Source organism: Hevea brasiliensis, chromosome 9, assembly GCF_030052815.1.
Source record: "Hevea brasiliensis isolate MT/VB/25A 57/8 chromosome 9, ASM3005281v1, whole genome shotgun sequence".
NCBI lineage: Eukaryota > Viridiplantae > Streptophyta > Magnoliopsida > Malpighiales > Euphorbiaceae > Hevea > Hevea brasiliensis.
The window spans coordinates 66621067-66639008 of NC_079501.1; positions in this window are offsets into that span (position 1 = coordinate 66621067).

A 17942-nucleotide genomic window follows, 5' to 3' on the forward strand; every position below is an offset into this window, starting at 1 on the left:
CCATTTTAGGTAGATTGACCAACAAATGGACTGAAAAATGAGATTGCAAAGTGAGGTTGCAAACTGCCCTAGGACAGCAACATAGGGACTGAAAATTCAGTCTCTTTGCACTGCCATAACTTGGGTTGTGCTAGTCCAATTGGTGTTTGGCCAATTGGACATGAAACTAGGCTTATAATGGCACATTTTTGCTGAAGAAACCATGCCCAAAAGACCAAAGCAAGAGGACCAAAACTTGGCCCCAATCCGGAACCCTGAAACTGAATTCTGCAGAATTGACCAAATGAACAGTAACTGTTCATTTGGCCATAACTCACTGTAGATTTGGTCAATTGACCTGAAATTTTTACAGCAACAAGTTAAGACATAGACAAAAAACTTTCATGAAGGAACCTACCTCAAATTATGGCCAGAATCTAACCCAAATGGCAGTGGCAGCCACCGTTCAAACCTGCAACTCTGCAGATTTTGATTTGAGCAGCCATGTTTGGATGGCTATAACTCTCTCTAGAAAACTCGGATTTAGGCGATTCTTGAACCGATGGAAACCTAAGGCATAGTAGAACATTTCATATGAAGAAAGTTAGACCAAATTTGTAACACCCTCCCGATAAATTTTGTAGATTTGTATTTTCTCATATGTATTTGAACTCATGTAATATATTTTGATGTTTATGTAAATAATGAAAGTTATGACTATGAATGCAAGATTTGATGCATGTATTTGTATATGAGAAATGAAATGGATGTGAAATGAAAAGGTTATTGAAACTCAAAAAAAAAATTGTTTAAATCTTGATATTGAGTTTTGTGATAATATTGAAGTTGAGAATGAATGAATTTGTTTATTGGAAGTGTTTTTGAAGCTTTCTCCATTTTTAGATTTTCCTTAACCTTAAATGAATGATACTTTTGATAAATGGTTTAAATAAATTGTATTTCATAAATTATATGCAAAAGCATTGTCTAAATTAATTGAGGAATATTAGAGTGTGCCGGTACACCAGGTGGCATTACTTACTCGGGTATACTGTACACGGGTAAGGGGTGTCACAAAATTATGAACTTAACTTGGTCAAATTACTGACCAAAGTTGGACCAAAATCTGCCAAAAACCAAAAGTGCAGCATGAACAGTGCACATGAACAGTAAACTTATTTTGGCCATAACTTGAGCTACAAAACTCCAAATGGAGTGATTCAAAAAAAGAAATTCAACTAGACAAAATAAGGAACAACTTTCATGTTTTACATTTCTTCAAATTTCCACAGTAACAGTGTCTAATGGAACAGTGAAGTTGACTTACCAAAACTGAAAACTTTGCTTGTGTTGGTTTACACTTTGAAATGGTATTAACACTTAATGCCAACAAGTTTTAAAAACAAATGTGGTATGTTTGGAGTGCCAAAGTCAATGTACATATTTTCTATCCAAAAGTCAACATTTTTGTTGACCAATGAGGTGAATAGTGACACCAAAACCAAAAATTGGCAATTTTGCCAAAATGACCTAAGCTTTGAGAAAGTGACCAAAACTAACAAGTTTTGAATACAAAATGTGGTATGTTGGGAGTATTAAAACCAATGTACCTATTGTTTATGCAAAAGTCAACATTTTAGTTGACTAATGAAATGAATAGTGACATGAAAACTTGAAATTCAAAAATTGTGAAACTTAAAAATGCAAAATGCCCTAGTAGGCCTAATGTGATTGGTTTGGATAGTTTGGCATGCCAATAGGGTATTGTTTTAGCAGTACTGCGAAAGGAAAGGCTTTATGCCCGTATTCATGGCTTTATGCCCGTATTCATGGCTTTTATGCCCGTATTCATGGCTTTTATGCCAATTATGTGATATCATGGCTTTTTAGCCATACTGACTGCATACGTGGTTGACGTTCTGCGTCCCATGGTATGACGGCCCGAGGCACCGCGGTGTCTAGTGCCAACGACCCGTTATCGATCCGATCGTCTAGTATAGGTTACTTGGGCATGGAAAAGTATAACTGTAAATGAACTGATTGTTAAAGAAAATACGAAAATTAAATATCAGGAATGATTACTATAGAATACAAAGAAACTCAAGATCATGAAGAAAATAATTAACAAAATGCATGAAGAAGTTAATATCATAAAACGTAATTAGCCCTCGACTAAACACTAAGTTGGTAATTATTCAGTTCTTATGAACACAATGGCTAAGAAATTATGATTTTTATATTGCATATTATTTCTTTCTATTTTATTATTTGCACCACTAAGCTTTATGCTTAGCGCGTCGCTTTTGCAATGCGTAGGTACTGAAGATTGGACAGAGGGCCAGTAGACCACAGATTCGGTAAGGCAGTTCACAGTTCTGCATAGTGTCTGTGTCACCTCACTGTCAGCAGTGCATTGGTAGGACGCTAGATGTCATTTTGGTATTTTGTAATTGATTTTATTTTCTCATATGTATTTGAAACTTATGTAATGTATTTTGATATTCATGTAAATAATGAAAAGTGTGGTTGTAAATGGAAAAGTGAATGTTTATATATGAATTATGCATGGTATCATATGAGATGGATGAATGAGAACTGAGATTGAACATTGTTGAGAATTTGATAAATGGAGTTGAGATGATGGAAAATGAATATAGGAAGTGTTTTTCACAGTTCAAGAACTGCTTTTCTATTTTTAGCCAGATCACTTAGGATTTTCTATAAAATTCTCGGAATCTCAAATAAATTATAATTTCGATAAATGGCTTAAATAAATTATATTTCACAAGTTATATTCAAAAGGAAGAATAAAAATGAATTAAGATAAAATAGAGTGCTCGGCACACTGAGTGGTATAGCTTGCTCGGCTACACTGTAGTCGGGTAAGGGGTGTCACATTTAGTGGTATCAGAGCACGGTTTAGGAGTTTCTGGGCCTAGATTTAGTCCATACCATGCATTGCATTTGTAAGAGTTGAGGTGACACTAACGCAGATCTGTTTGTCTTTGTTAAATAGGATATGGACCCTTCATCGCAAAGGGCAGTGGAAGAAGAAGTAGTAAGTCATATCCCGACTGGGAGTGATATTGGAAATCGGGGAGATCCTGCTCCACCAGTGCAAGAGGTGCCTGTACAACCCCAACAGGCCTTGTTTGAGCAGATGACTGGATTCTTTCGACAGATGACTGGGGTTGTTCCACCATTGTCTCAGCAGAAATCACCTCTAGGAAAAATTAGGAAGTATGGAGCTGTAGATTTCAATGGTCGAAAGGAAGACGATTCTGCAGCGGCTAAGTATTGGTTAGAACGGACTGAAAGAGTCCTGCAGCAGCTCCATTGCACACCAGAACAGAGTTTGGAGTGTGCAGTTTCTTTGTTACAAGAAGCTGCATATCGGTGGTGGGATGTCATAACCAAGGTAGTGCCACCAGCCGACGTAAATTGGGAATTCTTTCTGATAGAGTTCAGAAAGAAATATATTACCTGTGTTCATGAAGAGGAACAGAAGAGGAGTGGTGATCAAAGAAAAGAGAAAATTTGGACGATCTAGTAATAAGAGGCCGAGAGAACAGCTTAAGTCGACATATGATCAAAGTAGGAGATCTAGACCCAAGCCTATACCTGTGAGAGATCAACCGAAACACTAATAGTGAGTGCGCCAGATTAGCAAGAAAATGTGGCCATTGTAACAAGTAGCATAAAGGTGAATGTAGGGATTGACTGGAGCTGTTATAGATGTGGGGCCATAGACCATTGTTTGAAAGATTGTCCTAAGAGGAATATACCACGGACCTGCATGCAGGCCGTGGAAGGACCAAGTACAACAAGAACACCACTTCCAAATGTCACCCAAGCCGAGAGGAGCAAGAAGCCCCAGATGTGAATTTGAGGTAAAATATTTCTTTTATGATATGCCTAAGTGTATAATGATAGATTCGAAAAGACTAAATGGTACCATGTATACAAAAGAAGTAGACAGATGGAGTAATAGAAAGGTAAAAGAATTATCTTAGAACCAAAAAACATCCAGTAAATTTCGAGGACGAAATTTAAATTAGAGGGGAAGAGTTGTAACATCCTCCCGGTAACAATTCCGCACAGTCTACTTTTCCGGTGACCGGTGTCGGTCCGGACAGCTAGAACGTCCGGAAAAATATTCAAATCAAAGTGAGGGACCATAATTAACTCAAATATTAATGAGAAAAATTTAGTAAAAATTTTAGAAATAAAATACAGTTAAGTTAAAAGAGCCTGCCTGCCGATGGGTAACCAGAGGTAAGTTGCGATTCTCGCAACGAGGAGCCCTAGACCCGGGGGAAAAATCATAAAATAATTTTTGGGACTCCAGAGAAGGGTTATTGAGGTTCCTATGGCATTAGAATGCCAAGAAAATATTTAGAAAAATTTTTCAATCGGTACAGCCAATTTTGACCCGTTAAGCCAAACGGAGGGCATTTTGGTCATTTCGCTTTCCGAGGTGATTTTTGGCCGACTTGTCCAGTTGAGTAAATAATTAATATAACATAAAATATGAATAAACATTACTAGAAATCAAATTGAAAATGATTAGTGGAGGAAAGGAAAGAAAATGAAGAAAAAGCTCAATTATGACATCTTGATGATGTCATTTACAAATTGTGACCAATCACAAATAAGCTACCATTTGACTAAACTATTAAAAGACATAAATGAAGACCAAAATAACACAAATTACAGCAGCCATTCTTCTTCTTCTTCTTCCCCAAAACATGACTCTTCCCATCTCCCTCCATTGATGAGCTTGGCAAGCTCATGAAACCCTAAACTCCCACTATATTTCCTTGAGTTCCCAACACTAAATTTTACCCTAGAACCTTGCTTAATATTTTGGGAGCTAAAAGAGGAGAAGAAATTGATGTTTTGGGTTGGCTTGGATTTAAGCTACAAGAGGTTAGTGCACTATATATCAAAAACTCTTTAATTTCATGCATAGGAACTTGAATTTAGCAAGAATTTGTAAATTAAGTGGATGAAATTTATGTATATGTACTCCATAAATTTCGGCTGCCCTAGGGAGAAATAGGATTGAGTGTTTTTGAATGGACTTGGAATGAATTAGAAATCATGAATAAAGTATATAAACATAAGGAAATGAGTTAGTTAGTCAACTAGGGTAACTTGTACAAAATCTTGAATTTGAGCTAGGGTTTTGGGAGTAAAGTGTGGACTTGGATTATGAATTGATTAGAGAACATTTTAATGGTCAATTAGTGACCATTTTAGGTAGATTGACCAGCAAATGGACTGAAAAATGAGATTGCAAAGTGAGGTTGCAACCGCCTCTAGGACAAAGATAGGCTGAAAATTCAGTACCTTTGCAATGCCATAACTTGGGCTGTGCTAGTCCAATTGGTGTTTGGCCAATTGGATATGAAACTAGGCTTATAATGGCAAATTTTTGCTGAAGAAACCATGCCCAAAAGACCAAAGCAAGAGGACCAAAACTTGGCCCCAATCCGGAACCCTGAAACTGAATTCTGCAGAATTGACCAAATGAACAGTAACTGTTCATTTGGCCATAACTCACTGTAGATTTGGTCAATTGACCTGAAAGTTTTCCAGCAACAAGTTAAGACATAGACAAACAACTTTCATGAAGGAACCTACCCCAAATTATGGCCAGAATCTAACCCAAATGGCAGTGGCAGCCACTGTTCAAACCTGCAACTCTGCAGATTTTGATTTGAGCAGCCATGTTTGGATGGCTATAACTCTCTCTAGAAAACTCGGATTTAGGCGATTCTTGAACCGATGGAAACCTAAGGCATAGTAGAACATTTCATATGAAGAAAGTTAGACCAAATTATGAACTTAACTTAGTCAAATTATTGACCAAAGTTGGACCAAAATCTGCCAAAATCCAAAAGTGCAGCATGAACAGTGCACGTGAACAGTAAACTTATTTTGGCCATAACTTGAGCTACAAAACTCCAAATGGAGTGATTCAAAAAAAGAAATTCAACTAGACAAAATAAGGAACAACTTTCATGTTTTACATTTCTTCAAATTTCCACAGTAACAGTGTCTAATGGAACAGTGAAGTTGACTCACCAAAACTGAAAACTTTGCTTGTGTTGGTTTACACTTTGAAATGGTATTAACACTTAATGCCAACAAGTTTTAAACACAAATGTGGTATGTTTGGAGTGCCAAAGTCAATGTACATATTTTCTATCCAAAAGTCAACATTTTGTTGACCAATGAGGTGAATAGTGACACCAAAACCAAAAATTGGCAATTTTGCCAAAATGACCTAAGCTTTGAGAAAGTGACCAAAACTAACAAGTTTTGAATACAAAATGTGGTATGTTGGGAGTATTAAAACCAATGTACCTATTGTTTATGCAAAAGTCAACATTTTAGTTGACTAATGAAATGAATAGTGACATGAAAACTTGAAATTCCAAAATTGTGAAACTTAAAAATGCAAAATGCCCTAGTAGGCCTAATGTGATTGGTTTGGATAGTTTGGCATGCCAATAGGGTATTGTTTTAGCAGTACTGCGAAAGGAAAGGCTTTATGCCTGTATTCATGGCTTTATGCCCGTATTCATGGCTTTTATGCCCGTATTCATGGCTTTTATGCCAATTATGTGATATCATGGCTTTTTAGCCATACTGACTGCATACGTGGTTGACGTTCTGCGTCCCATGGTATGACGGCCCGAGGCACCGCGGTGTCTAGTGCCAACGACCCGTTATCCAGTCCAGTCGTCCAGTGTAGGTTACTTGGGCATGGAAAAGTATAACTGTAAATGAACTGATTGTTAAAGAAAATACGAAAATTAAATATCAGGAATGATTACGATAGAATACTTTGAAACTCAAGATCATGATGATAATAATTAAAACCATGCCTGAAGAAGTTAATATCATAAAACTTAATTAGCCCTAGAATAAACACTAAGTTGGTAATTATTCAGTTCTTATGAACACAATGGCTAAGAAATTATGATTTTTATATTGCATATTATTTCTTTCTATTTTATTATTTGCACCACTAAGCTTTATGCTTAGCGCGTCGCTTTTGCAATGCGTAGGTACTGAAGATTGGACAGAGCACCAGTAGACCACAGATTCGGTAAGGCAGTTCACGCTCAAGATAGTGTCTGTGTCACCTCACTGTCTGCAGTGCATTGGTAGGACGCTAGATGTCATTTTGGTATTTTGTAATTGATTTTATTTTCTCATATGTATTTGAAACTTATGTAATGTATTTTGATATTCATGTAAATAATGAAAAGTGTGGTTGTAAATGGAAAAGTGAATGTTTATATATGAATTATGCATGGTATCATATGAGATGGATGAATGAGAACTGAGATTGAACATTGTTGAGAATTTGATAAATGGAGTTGAGATGATGGAAAATGAATATAGGAAGTGTTTTTCACAGGTTCCGAAGAACTGTTTTCTCTATTTTTAGCAGATCACTGATTTTCTATAAAATTCTCGGAATCTCAAATAAATTATAATTTCGATAAATGGCTTAAATAAATTATATTTCACAAGTTATATTCAAAAGGAAGAATAAAAATGAATTAAGATAAAATAGAGTGCTCGGCACACTGAGTGGCATAGCTTGCTCGGCTACACTGTAGTTGGGTAAGGGGTGTCACAGGTGTCTAGGGTTTAGTAGTGGAAATTCATGGGAAAATGGAAGTAATTGAAGAAAGTTTTCATAGAGGGTTATGGAGGAGAGGTTCACGTTTTGGCTGAAGAAGAAGAAGAAGAGCAGAATTTTTTTGGTCTTCTTTGTCTCTTTTAAGTGATTTAAGAAAGCTTGTTGAATGGTGATTAGTTGGGAGAAAGTAAATGACATCATGTGATGTCATTATCCTTAATTTCCACTATTTTTCTTTTCTTTTCTTTTCTACCACATTTCAATTTAATTTTTAGCAATATTTATTCATATTTTGAGTCATAATAATTATTTACTTAACTGGACAAGTCGGCCAAAAATCACCTATGAAGGCGAAATGACCAAAATGCCCTCCGTTTGGCTTAACGGGTCAAAATTGTCTGTACCGATTGAAAAATTTTTCTAAATATTTTCTTGGCATTCTAATGCCATAGGAACCTCAATGACCCTTCTCTGGAGTCCCAAAAATTATTTTATGAATTTTTCCCCTGGTCTAGGGCTCCTAGTTGCGAGAACCGCAACTTCCCTCTGGTTACCCATCGCTTGGGCACCGGCTCATTTAACTCGGTTGTATTTTATTTCTAAAATTTTTCCTAAATTTTTCTTATTAATATTTGAGTTAATTATGGTTCCTGACTTTAGTTTAAATATTTTTCCAGATGTTCTAGCTGTCCTGACCGACACCGGTCACCGGAACAGTAGAATGTACGGAGTTGCTACTGGAAGGGTGTTACAATGTTGGAGTTTGAGATTGAGAAATATATTTGAAGTGCTTTTTATAGGTTTTCTAAAGAACTGTTTTATTCAAAATACAGAGGGCACTCCGCCAAAAGTTTTACAGAAATTGCTAATAATTCAAATGTGTTATCTCTTTCACTTAAGTTCAAAAAAAAATTTTAACACCTGTAAATAGTGTTCACCACTGTAAAAAGAAGTAAGAAAAGTTTTAAAATCCCTTGTAGTGTATTTAATAGGTTATCAGTAGACTAAGTTGGTAATTCATTAGGTATACTACGGGATCATGTTATGCCTTACAGAGGGGTAGGGTGTGAAAAAATGTCCCAGAACTATGCCTTCCCTTACCATAAAGTGGCATTTTTTCCAATTTAGGACCAGGTTTGATTCTTCACATCATTGCAACACCTTAGATAAATTAGCTAGGCAATCATCAAAAGTAGTTCCATATACAGAAAAATCATCCATAAAAGCTTCCATAATATCTTTAATATAATTAGAAAAGATAGCCATCATGCATCTTTGAAAGGTAGCTGGGGCATTACAAAGATCGAAGGGCATTCTTCTATATGCAAATGTTCCATAGGGACAAGTGAACGTTGTCTTTTCTTAGCCTTCTGGGTGAATAGGAATTTGAAAGAAATCCCGAGTACCCATCTAGATAGCAGAAATAAGAGTGTTTTGCTAACCTTGATGACATTTGGTCGATGAAAGGAAGAGGAAAATGATCTTTTCTGGTGGCACTGTTCAATTTCCTATAATCTATGCACATTCGCTAACCAGTGACTATTCTAGTAGGAATTAGTTCATTGCTTACATTTTGGATAACAATTGTCCAACATTTCATAGGAACTATATGTACTAGACTGACCCATTTACTATCAGAAATTGGGTATATGATGCCTGCATCTAATAGTTTTAAAATTTCTTTCTTGACTACTTCTTTCATGTTTGGGTTAAGTCTTCTTTGATGCTCGATTGTGGGTTTACTATTTTCTTCCATGGGTATCCTATGCATGCAAATCGAAGGGTTGATCCCCTTCAGGTCTTCTATTTTATACCCTAATGCTTTGCTATGGATCCTAAGTTCTCTTAACAATTTTTCCTCTTCTAATTAGACAAGCTATCATTGATTATAATAGGATAATTAGACTTTGAGTCCAGGAATGCGTACCTTAGTGAAGACGAGAGAGGTTGTAACACCCCTATGTTCGGTAGTGCGTTCTTCTGTTCCGGTGACCAGTGTCGGTCCGGACAGCTAGGATGCCTAGAACTACATTTAATTATTGGTGAGGAGATATAAAATAATGAAATACAAGAAAAAAAAAATACAAGAAAAACAAAGGAAAAATAATAGCAATGAAATGAAACTAAGTTAAACGAGCCAAAGACCACAAATGATGGGTGACCGTGACGGAAGTTATCACAGCAGCAATAGCCGACCCCAGGACTGCAGAGAACCCTCGTAATTTAGTTTCAAGACATAATTAAAGACTTATTAAAGTATAAATTTCATTATAAATATCAAAAAAAAAATTAATTAATTAGTACAAAGAAAAACGAGAAATCGAGAAAATGACAAAACTCGGTGTTACCGAAAAATCGGGAATATAAACCGAATGGGGCATTTTGGTCATTTGACACCCCGAGTTGCCTTTTGGCCTAAATTTCCATTAAAAATAAGTAGTATTAAATTTTAAAAATGCCATGAAAATGAGAAAATTGACACATAATGTAAATAGTGAGAAATTTGGGTGTTAATTGCAAATTAGGAAACTTAGGGTTATTTAAATGTTAATTAAGGTAAGTGGAGCACTAAGTGGATTATTTAAATGTTAGTGGACAAGGAGGGCAGCACTCACCATCATCTTCAACCTTCATCTTCAACATAGCCGAATGGTTCTCTCAAGCTCTCCATCCATGGCCGTTTCATGCAACCTCCCTAAACACCACCATTTTCAACTTAAAACCCAAAGCTTGCTTCACTAACTTTGCTCCCCACATCAAAAAGAAGAGTTAGATAGCAATTTTAAGAAGTTTAGTGAAGTTTTGGTCAAGCATTAAAAGTGGTAAGTGTGTATTTTCCATTCTTGTTTCATTAAGCTTTGAGTGGATGTTGTGGTGAGTTGTTTTGTGGAAGAAGTTTTGAAGTTTGATGATTTAATGGTGATACACCATTTTGGCAGCCATGGGAATTCAGTATATTTAGCTTGTTTTCACTTGTGAATGGTTATTTAAGATGTTAATGTAAGAGTTTATGTGTATATGAATGATTTAGACAATTTATATTAAGTGTATGTGTAATGGTGCAATTGGTTTTGGAAGTTTAAAAGCAATTTGAAGGAGATGTGTTCAATAAGGTAATTCGGCAACTTTAAAGTGTAGTTGAAATGTGTTGTTTCATGGTTTGGTTTATTGAATTATGATGCTTATGGTGGCAACATGTGTATGTGTATAATTGTTTGGATTTGGACATGTAAATGAGGCATGTTCATGTGGTTAAACTATGTAAATGGACTTTGGAAAATTCTGAGTTATAATATGTATGTTGAGAATGGTTACAAGCTGTCCAAAATGACCAAAATGTGTTGTTAAGTGTGTTAATGATATGGTACAAACCAAAATTGCCATGAAAGAGTTAGCTTGGTAAGTATAGAATGTGTAATTGGTAAGTGATGAAGCATGTGTAGTAGGGCAGTGTATGCTTTAGCTTAGAACCTTAAGTGTGTGACTCCAATTGGTATGAGACCAATTAGAGGTGAAACTAGGCACAAAATGTGCCAACTTTCATGAAGGAAGCTTACCTAAATCCTGCCTAGAAGGTGACTTAAAAAATGACCAAATCCGGATTAGTGACTTGAAAGCCTGAAAATTGACCATTTAGGCAGTAGTTAGTGTTTTGACCATAAATTACTCAAAATAGGTCCAAATAACCTGAAATTTTTACGATGAATAGTTTATACATAGATATACAATTCTTATGAAGACACCAAAGCCCAGAAATGGCCAGAATTAAGCCAAATAGCTTGTACAATTTCGGGTACCAAAACTGGCCGAACTAAAAGTGACCTAAAAATGACCTAAGCCTACCATTTTAGAGCATTCTATCCAGCATTGGTAAATTGACAATATATTGGTCTAAAAAGCTCATAATGACCTGAAATTTTTCCCTGCGTGTAATAAGACATAGACCTACAAGTTTGTAGTTTGGACCGGAACCCAAAAACTGAGAGAACTAGGTCGTCCAGCTAGGTCAAAATAGTATACTGAAATCCGGTAAATTGCAATAAAATGCAATACACTTGAAAATGAATTTGGTAACATATACCAACATTAAAGGGCTATAAAATGTGACATATTGGTAACATTAGAATTGAGTCACTTAGAATGCATAAAGGGTCAACATTATAAGCTGACTAATGAAATGAATTAAAGGGAATAATACCAAGAAAATTTAGATATTGGATTTTACGGTTGGAAACAAATTCATTGAGTACTGAAACACTTTAAATTATATGTTTCAATTGATAAGGATATTGAGAAGCATAAAGAACATTGAGTCAAGGCCTAGGAGCGACTCAAATCAGGTTTGTGCACAACTAGTTTTTAACTGATTTTGTTCTGAATATTTCATATGATTAAATGACATATTTTTCTTGTGTATTATGTTTAACAAGCATTGGATTTAATTCAATGATTATTGAAATTATTATAGTATGTGTAAATTTAGCTTTGTGAATTGGTATTTCCATAAGTATTAAGCATTATTGTGAATTGAATAAATTATGTTTTGAAAAATTGTGATAGAACATGTTTTGAATTGTGATGGGCAATTTGCATGGAAAAATGCAAATTTATTATTTGAATTGTGATGAGCATAAAAACTATTGGATATTGAAATTGACATTGAATCGAATTGTATTGTGATTTATGCTCACTAAAAGGATTGTGATATTGTTTTATATCTCACTGTAGATGTTTGACTAGATTATTACCCGTCTCTCTCATTTGTTGAGAATACAATGGAGTTAGTTGTGTTTTGATTACCATGGTATATGCACAGGCTTAGATTCTCCTCTTATTAGAGGTTAGATCTAAGTTTTATGTTATAGCCCTTTCAGAAGATTCATTATTGTGATGTGTACTGTGCACGATGATTCAACCTCCCCGACCATAGGGAGTTAGAATCTGATTCGATCTCCCCGACCATAGGGAGTTAGAATCACCTTGAAGATGGCCCTTTCGGATTATTCTTGCATAGTTTGTGAGATAAAGAATGGTTTTTGAGATAAAGAATGGCTTTTGAGATGAAGAATGGTTTTTGAATAGTAAAGAATTATGATTTCAATTATGATTTATGTATAATTGATTTTGTTGGAGTTACCTTAAATGTTTGGTTATGATTTGATAAATTGAATTTTGTGATCAAAATCATTTCATACAAATGATTTATATTATTGGCAATGAATATTTTGAGTTTTGGAATTTGATGAGTATTCAGATTTCCAAATTATTTGCTGTAATTTTTATTAAGGTATATTATACTATGTTTTAAATTATAGTTGTGCACCACTGAGTTCACCACACAGCGATAGCTTTGTATGTAATCACAGGTAAAAAGAGCATAGAGCAATTGAGTAAGCTTTTTTGAAGAGACATTTAGATCAGCTCCAGGTATACCCATGTACACAGGTTTTGATGTATGCATGTAATAATATGTATGTAAATTATTTGAGCAGTTGTATAAAAACTCTTATAAAATATTTTGGTATGTAATTAAATGTAAATTATTGTGATATAAATGTTGAGTCTTTGTACAATGAGATTGGTTTGAAAATGAATTGATTTGATTATTGAGAATTGAATTGTGAATTGAAATGAAGTTATTGGAGTTGTATTTGAGAAAACATATTGGGAGTGTTTTCCGTTTCAGGTTTGAAGAACTGTTTTCTCAAAACACAGCTGGCACTTTGCTGAAACAATGAAAAAAATTTTATAACACCAGATTTTAATCGATGATTTTAATTTCACGAAAATTGTTTTAAAAACCCTTGTAGTATATCTAATGGGTTATCGATAGGCGAAGTACGGTAATTCATTAGGTGTATTATGGGATCATGTTACATCTTACGAGGGAGTATGGTGTGATAGAGGTTTAAGCTCTACCTGTTTGGAGTTTTCCTAGAGTTTAACTTTAGTTTGTTCCTCCTTCAACTTTTCTATCTCGGAAGCCTTAGCTGAAGGTAGGGGTGGAGGAGCTGCCAACTGTTGTGCACATGCTACTATTTCAATATTTTCACCATCCACTGTGTGGCTGCGCACAGTACATGCTTCAAGAGGATCTTTAGGATGTGTCTTACGAAATTCCTCTTTAGCTTATTTGTCAATTACGTCAACCTTAAAGCATTCACCAGGTTCAAATTTGTGTTTCATTGTATCGAACAAGTTGAACTCCACTTCTTCTTCTCCTACCTTGAGGGTTAATCGTCCATTTTTAACGTCTATGATGGCTCCGGTGGTTGCCAAGAATGGTTTTCCCAAAATTTCCATCTCAAGGACAATAAAGTCCACTGGAATGAAGAATTTGCCCACTTTGATAGGGATGTTGTGACATCCCTTACCCGTCTACAGTTTAGTTGAGCAAGATATGCCACTCAGTGTGCCGGAGCACCAATTCATATTTTATTACAATTTATCCCTTTTAATTCATTTGTTTACAATTTTTGATAAATTTAAATTTTACGCAATTTTTATAGAAAATCCAACAGAGTGCCGGCTGTAAATTAGAAAAACAGTTCTTTGAACCTATTTAAAAACACTTCCAATATAATTTCCAAACCCAAACTCCATTATACACATTCCAAGTCAATTTCAAAATCTCAATCTCCAATCACAACACTATTTTCAGAAAATTTTCTTTTCACTTCATTACTGGAAGCACATTCATAAATATTTCTCAACATTTTGTTTATCAACATACATTATACAAAAAAATTCCATAACATGAAATTTTATATATTTACATTATTACATAATTACAAGAGTTATAGTTACAATCCAAAACTAATACAAAATGCAAAAAACAAAATGCTACTCAAAATCCTAACGTCCTATCATATGTAGTGCAGATGTGAGGTGACTCTGGACCCTGGACCCTGGATGCAGCTCTAAAGGCTCACCCTGTCCAATGTCTGCTGGGCTCCCCAGCTAGGTCTCCAATACCTGCGCATGGCAAAAGTGACGTGCTAAGCAATTCTGCTTAGTGGTGACAATAGAAAATAAAATAAAATATAATAAAAATAAGTATGCAGAATGTATGTTTACATTTTTTAGTAGACTTAATTTCTGATATTATTTGTAGTATTATTTATTTAAAATTTTTGCAAGGTTTATTTTCATTGCCCGAGTAACCCATACTAGTTTACTGGACTGGATAAATGGGTAAACTGGCACTGGGTACTAAGTAACGCGGACCATCACACCATCGGTCACATTGTGTCTCCTGGTGTGCAACAGAATAGCTAATAAGCTGTAATAATCATCAAGGTGAAGACCTGAGTGTAACAATTCAAATAACATAGCCAAAGGCTATTATGTCACAGAATGGCATGGGAAGCCATGAAACACAAAATGGCGTGAAGCCATATGCAGTACTACTAATAGAATCTTATTGGCATGCCAACCTATCCAAACCAATCTTGCTAGGTATACTAGGGCATTTTACACTTTTAAGTTTCACAATTTTTGAAATTTAAGTTTAGTGTTACTATTCCATCCATTAGTCAACAAAAATGTTGACTTTTGCATAGGCAATAGGTACATTGGTTCTAATACTCCCAACATACTACATTTTGCATTCTAAATTTGTTGGTATTGATTGTCAATATCATTTCTCAACTTAATGTTAATTGGACAGAATTTTCAGTTTTCATGCTTTGTATTTACTGTTCCATTAGTCATTTTTGCAGTGGTAATTTGGCAAAATGATCAACATGAAAGTTATTCCTTATTTTGTCTAGTTGCATTTCCTTTTTTTGAATCACTCCATTTGGAGTTCTGTAGCTCAATTTATGGCCTGAAAACCACAACTGGCTGGATTGAAATTTTGTCCAAAATTTCTGGATTGACCAAATATACAGTGTTAGGAATAGTGACTACAACTCACATTTTGAATATGTTCTGGTCATAAATTGAGTTAAGTTTCTTCATGAAAGTTGTTGGTCTATATCTCAGATTGTTGTTGGTCAAATTTCATGTCAATTGGACCTTTCTACACTAAGTTATGGCCAAATGACCAAATTCTATTCATTTGGTCATTTTGCCCAGGCAGAATGCAGGTCACCCGGATTAGGGCAATCTTTTGGTCCGCTTGATTTAGTTTTTTGGGCATGGTTTCTTCACCAAAGTTGTGCCATTATGTGTCTAGTTTCATGTCCAACTGTCCTTGTACCAATTGAACCTCTACAATTCATGTTATTGCTGCCCAAACCTGCTGGACTCATGCCCAGTCCTGCAGGTCACCAAGGGCAGCCACACCAAGCTCCAAACCCACTACACAATACACTTCATTTTTTATTCAAACAATACCAAATGGTCACTAATTGACCATTAAAACCTACTTTCATTATCACATGTTCAAAGTCTCATTTTTCACCCCAAACCCTAACTTAAATATCACAAACCATGCATTATCATTGCATTTCATCAATCCATTTAAGAGACACATATTGTGGGCAGCCATACAAACATGTTAACTCCATAAAACTAATCACAATCATACCCTAACCAAGGCTTCCAAAATTTAGGGTTAGCATACCAATGGTATTTCATAAATTTTCTTTGTCATTTACACCCATTCTTAGTCCTTACACATGAATTTAAAGTGAAAGAACAAGGTTAGGTCACTAACCTCTATGGAGTGAAGTTTCCCCGCTTGCTAAGGTTCTTGTTTTCCTCTTCTTTTTGCTCTCAAAAGAATCACCAAGATGCAAGAACACTTTTTTGTGTTGGGAGTATAGGGTTTTGTGGGGTAGAAACTAGGGAGATCAAGGTTTGAAAAGCTTGTTTATGGTTAGCTATGGAGGAGGGTCACGGCAAGGAGAAAATGAGGAAGAAGAAGTTCTGAGTTTTTTCATTTTTTCAGCCCATTTGTTTCTTTTAAATAAGTTTATGCCATGTGTCCACATTGGGTTGGTTCGGAGAATCTTAATGTCATCATTATGATGTCATAAATCCATTTTCTTTCATTTTCTCATCTTTTGTTATCTATTTAATTGCAATTAAATTTTTAATAACATTTATTCATATTTTATGTTATATAAATTATTTATTTAACTGGACAAGTTGGCCAAAAATCATCTCTGAAGATGAAATGACCAAAATGCCCTCCGTTTGGCTTGACAAGCCAAAATTGTCTGTACCGATTGAAAAATTTTTCTAAACATTTCCTTGGCATTCTAATGCCATAAGAACCTCAATGACCCTTCTCTGGAGTCCCAAAAATTATTTTATAATTTTTTCCCCGGCGTCTAGGGCTCCTAGTTGCAAGAACCGCAACTTCTCATTAGGTTACCCATCTCTAGGGCACCGGCTCATTTAACTTGGTTGTATTTTATTTCTAAAATTTTTTCTAAATTTTTCTTATTAATATTTGAGTTAATTGTAGTTCCTCACTTTGGTTTAAATATTTTTCCAGACGTTCTAGCTGTCCGAACTAACACTGGTCACCAGAACAGTAGAATGTACGGAGTTGCTACGAGGAGGGTGTTACAAGTCTTCCCCTCTAATAAAAATTTCATCCTCGAAATTTACCTAATGCGAACAGTTGAGGGAACTATTACCTCATCATCTCTTCACTTTCCCAAGTTGCCTCTTCAGTGTTGTGGTGCCTCCAAAGCACTTTCACCAGTGGAATTCGTTTATTTCTCAGTTCCTTCACTTCTCGAGCTAGGATCTGTATAGGTTCTTCTGTTTATGTCAAGTCCGATTGGATTTCAATCTCTTCCATGGAAATGACATGTGAAGGGTCTGAGCGATGTCTTCTCAGTATAGAAACATGGAATCTATTATGAATTTTATCCAATTATGGTGGTAAAGCTAGCCGATAGCTGGTCCCACACGTTCAATGACTTCATATGGGCCAATGAACCTAGAGCTTAACTTACCTTTTCTCCCAAACCTCAGTACTTTCTTCAATGGTGACACTTTGAGAAACACTTTATCGCCAATTGCATACTCTATCTCTTTTCTCTTCAAGTCGGCATATGATTTCTGTCTATATGAGGCAACCTTCAGGTTAGCTTTGATTATCTTCACTTTCTCCTCAGTCTGTTTCACCAGGTCTAGTCCTACCAGTTTATTGTTATATGCGAATTCTACCAGTGGGAGGTATCTATCCCAACTCCCCTCAAACTCAATGACACAACTCCTTAGCATATCCTCCAGGATCTATCACATAATTCACATTGTTACTATCATTTCAGTTTATTAATTGTAAAAATTCAATTAGTTCTTAAGTTTACCTGGATTACTCGTTCTAACTGTCCAT